Source organism: Cryptomeria japonica, chromosome 9 (genome assembly GCF_030272615.1).
Source record: "Cryptomeria japonica chromosome 9, Sugi_1.0, whole genome shotgun sequence".
Taxonomy (NCBI): Eukaryota; Viridiplantae; Streptophyta; class Pinopsida; order Cupressales; family Cupressaceae; genus Cryptomeria; species Cryptomeria japonica.
This window is the reverse complement of record NC_081413.1, coordinates 218,481,053-218,486,551: the sequence shown is the minus strand read 5'-3', so window position 1 is coordinate 218,486,551 and position 5,499 is coordinate 218,481,053.

Sequence of the window (5,499 nt, the reverse complement as noted above, 5' to 3'; positions counted from 1 at the left end):
CAACATATAACACCAATATTTGTACGTGGAAACCCTGTAAGGGGAAAAACCATGGTGGGTAACCTTACCCACAACCAGATGATACTACTGCAGATAGTAAGTGTACATAAATGGAGTCTATACATGCAGAAAGGCTAAGCGCCTAGAGCTCATTGTTCAATCACAAAATGGGAGTCACACTGAATATAGTTGGATGGTTAAATCCAATAAGAATGTACTGCACAAAATAGCATCTTCATATGCTGGATTCAGTACTGGTGTAGTTTTGATTATCTTCACAAAAACCCTCCTTCAATCTTCAAATGATGTCTGTGTGTATAGCTCTGCTTATTCTCGCATATACCTTCACACAATCCTTTTTTGTATTCCACATCTGATCTTACATTTATACCATAACCTAAGACTAATTTTAGTAGGTCGGCTCTACAAGATATTACAATAAAACATTTTACAAACAATACAATATCTGATGCAATAACGGATTGAACATGTCAGCTTAATGCATTTACAACAATAATTAATCATCTCCATAGCATGCCATGCTGATCTAGAAAAGATAAACCTGCTGGTGTAACCCTGGACCTATTTGCCAGTAACAGAAAATATGCAAATGCTAATGTACCAATAAACAAAACTCCAAAACAAAGTGTTCACACAATGTCTTCGACATAACCAAGTGTTTTCCATATCATTCCAAGTGTCAGTGATCATTATATCTTGCTGGTGTACCAGATACCGGTGACTATGCATGAGTCACTTGCTTGTCGGTGAATGTTGCTGATTCTCCAAAGTGCTAGAGTTTTAGTAGGTGTTGACATCAATGACAAAACCATACCAAAATACCAACATTTATCTTATTTTGCAATGATCATGGTATAGAGAGACAAGTGTCTGCACCGAGAACACCACAACAAAATGTTATAGCTGAAAGAAGAAATAGATCAATTGTAGATTGTGCTAGAACCTTGATGATAGGAAAGAGAGTACCTTAAATATTTTGGAGAGAAGCAATAAGTACTGCAGTTTACACCCTGAATCGAGTACAACTGAAGAAAGGAACTATGAAGATACTGTATGAAATCTGGTATGACAAGAAACCAAATGTAAGTTATTTAAAAATATTTGGAAGTAGATGTTACGTTCACAAAGATGACAGAAATGGAAAATTTGATCAGAAAAGTGAGGAAGGAACATTTCTTGGTTATTCCTCTAGGAGTAAAGCATTTAAATGTTCGATCAAATCATCTAACAAAATAGTGGAAAGTACAAATGTGAAAATTGATGAATTTGCAGAAAGGAATGATGAAGGAAACTCCAAAGAACTAGAAGATTATGAAGAGTTTGTATATGTACAACCAAGAAGTCTAATTGAGAAAGTCAATGAAGAAAATACTCAGTTACCGAGTGATGAAGAAGATAATACAGAGCCTACCGAGCCTATATTAGCAAAATATGTCAGAAGAAATCATGAATTAAGTCAGATTATAGGAGATAAGGATGCTCCAGTGATGACAAGGAACAGACTGAGACAGAACACATGTCTGATATCCGAGTTTGAACCGAGGATAGTAAAAGAGGCATTAAGCAATGAAGATTGGGTGAATGCAATGACAGAAGAGATTGAACAAATCAAGAAAAATGAAACATGGACACTAGTACCAAGACCAAAAGAGAAAATGTAATTAGTACAAAGTGGATTTTTAGAAATAAGCTAAATGAAAAAGGTGAGGTCATTTGGAATAAAGCAAGGCTAGTTTGCAAAGGTTATGCTCAAGAAGAAGGAATAGACTATGGTGAGACTTTTGTACCTGTGGCAAGACTTGAGGGAGTGAGAACATTGTTGGCATATGCTGCTTACAAAAATTTCAAGGTATATTAAATGGATGTTAAATCTGCATTTTTGAATGGTATACTAGAAGAAGAAGTTTACATTGAACAACCTGAAAGATTTATTGAAGAGAAGAATAAAGATCAGGTATGTAAGTTGAACAAAGCTTTATATGGCCTAAAGCAAGCACCTAGAGCATGGTATGAAATGTTACACTCTTACTTAATCAAGATTAGATTTATGAGGACTAGTGAAAACAACAACATGTATATGAAGAATGATGAGGATAATGGAATACTGATTTCAGCCATATTTGTTGATGGTATTATTTTTTGTGGAAATGATTCTTTATGCAAGAACTTTGGAAATGAAATGTGCAAAGAATTTGAGCTGTCATTAATCGGTGAAATAAAGTATTTTATAGGTTTACAAATACTGCAAATGAAAAATGGGATTTTCATTACTCAATCCAAGTATATAAAGGAAATCTTGAAGAAATTTGGAATGGAGGATTCTAAACCTGTAAGTACTCCTATGACTACTAATTGTAAACTATCAGAGAATGATGAATCTGCATCTGTTGATCAGACTCTTTACCAATCTATGATTGGAAAGTTGCAATATGTAGTTCACAATAGGCCTGATATAGCACATGCAATAGGTATAGCTGCAAGATTTTCTGTAGATCCCAAAGAAACCCATATGACAACAATCAAGAGAATTTTTCAGATACTTGAGAGGCACAGAAGATTATGGTTTATTATATAAAAAGAGGAATGATTTTGACTTAAAATTCTATACTAATGTTGATTGGGCAAGAAATATTGATGATAGGAAAAGCACAAGTGGTGGAGCTTTCTTTTTGGGAGAAAGACTAGTGAGTTGGCTTAGCAAGAAACAAGGATGCATTTCACAGTCAACAGCTAAAGCTGAATATGTCACTGCAGCATTGAATTGTACCAATATAGCATGGATCAAACAATTCTTGGAAGGTATGAATGAGATAGTTACCGAACCAATAACTATATTTTGTGATAATACAAGTGCTATTAACATTTCAAAGAATCCGGTAATGCACTCTAAGACAAAGCATATCTCTATAAAGTATCATTAACTAAGAGAAGAAGTGCAAGAAAAGAAAGTTGTGCTCGAATATGTTAGCACACAGGAACAAATAGCAGACATCTTCACAAAGCCACTGCCAAGGGACACTTTTGAGTATCTTAGAAGTAAGTTAGGGGTCCTACCCCTATCTAGTACTCACTGACAGAGTTCGGTGAAAGCATCAATTCTATGACTCTACAAAATACTATTTGTGAGTTGATGCTGATTTACACACTTTAGGAGGTTGCCTAAAGTTGTGCAGGAAACAGTGAATGAAGACAAGATGCCCTGACCGAGACTGAGATGATACATTTGTATATGTTTTAACAACAACAAAATTACTTCACAGGGGAAGTAATCATGGATTAGTTTTGCTTTTGGCATTGTTGTCAAAGGGGGAGAAGACTAATGACAGGGGGAGAAGATTACAGGAGAAGTTTACATCTCAAGGATAATAGGAGAAGAATAACAATAGTTTGAATCAATTGGAATAAATCAAGTTGGTATTGCCATCAATGCCAAAGGGGGAGATTGTTGGCATTACAATAAGTTTGTTGGTATGATGATATTGAGAAGGTTGTTGGAGATTGATGATATAATTAATAAAGGATTATTACTGTCTTAATAATATTATTTTGTCATTGATGTTGAGCAATTGATTTTCTGATTCAATATGGTGTTGCCATATCTTAAAGAGTATGTTTTGATGAGTATAAAGATGTCGGTAAGTGACACAGAAAGAATGTGAAAATGAAGGGGAGTAATAAGTTATTAAATGGGAAACTATTACCGAGTTAGACAATGATGAGATTATATTATTTTGATTGTTTTGACATCCTATATATGTGTATTCGAAGACTGAATAAGAAGGAGAAAAGATTTCATGCAATAGAATGAGTAATGGTTTGATAGCGTTCTTTTTTACCGAGCAAGGAGCTAGTCGGTAAACACCAAGGTTATTAGTGTCGGTTAAAGAAGAAAGAAGTTACCAAGTAAAGTTCAGTATTTACCGAGTATCAACTGAGTAGTAACAAAATGCATTGGATGAATAAATACATTATTCAATGAAGGATGCCAATGAGTTGGAGATTTATAGAAGATTGGAATGTCATGCAAGAAGTTTGTTAAGGATCAACGCCAATGAAAATTCAAGAGTTAGATCTACAACACAGATTGAATGGTCATAACCGAACACAAGTACCAAGGAAGGAATACAAGTTTCAAGGCAAGATAAAACATTTTTCAGTTCAAAGGATTCAATGAACCTAGTCAAGTTTGAAGATTTGATGGCTAAGATTAATCATGGGAAATGTGATCAAGGAGATTAAGCGATTAGGAATTTCTTATAAATAAAGAAAAGTTGATGAACAAAGTAAGCGGGAAAATAGAAGACCAGTGATACTGCAAAGGTGATTACCAAGTACAGAAGATTGAAGATCTGATTGAAGAATAGATTGAGAAGCCCAGCAAGGAGGAAGATAAGTCTTTTGACAAGATTATTTTGAGCACATAGAGTCTGCTTTAACATTTTAGATGTGAAGTTGTAGATATATTTTATTACTGTTATTTATTTTTGTAAGTGATAGGAAATATCTTAACCAAGTGGACCTAACAGTCTTATTTGTAAATCCTATAGCAAGGTAACATTCTGAATGAGTGTTTGAAATCCTTTGACAAGGTTACTTCTAACAAAGTGCAAGATTCTGATAAATTTGAGGGAAATCCCTTGACCGGGTCACATCTAGCAATGTGTTTATGTAATCTTTAACAAGATTGGCTTTTAACTGAGCATACTCTAGAAGAGTATATTTTCTTTGTGGGTCCAAAATCCCACAGTGGTTTTTCCCTATTTGGGTTTCCACATTAAATCTGGTGTTAAATGTGTTTTGTTGTTTCAAGTTTATCAGTTCACGAGTTTGAATGATTTACAGTCATAGTTGCATATCAAGTAAGTTCTACTGAGGTTGAATCTGATGAATATTTTGTATTATGAGTTTATCTGATTCACCCCCCCTCATCTAACTAACAATATCAACACCCAACAACAAACACCTGATGGAAACACTCGATGATAAATACCCGATGGTAACACCTGGTGACAATCACTTGATGACAACACCCGATGACAACACGCAATGGTAAACACCCGATAGGAAATACTCGATGACAAACACCTAATGACAACCACCTCACGGAAACACCCAACGACAACAACACCACCCGATGGCAACACCTGACGACAATCACCCAACGACACCGCCGATGGCAACCACTCAACAAAAACAGTTGATGACAACACCCAATGATAAACACCTGATAGCAACCACCCGATGACAACACTTGATGGAAAAATCCCGACGACAACACCCAATGACAAACACCTGATGACAACACCTTATGGTAAACACCCGACGGTAACACATATTCAAACACAGAGAGCCATACACGTCAATGCACAAAGATTACTCATAGAAACACTATAATCCCTACATAAAATATTTATTAAACCTATATAAAAAATCTTTACTGCAATTTCAATATCCCAGCCCGAAGACAATCTTTATGCA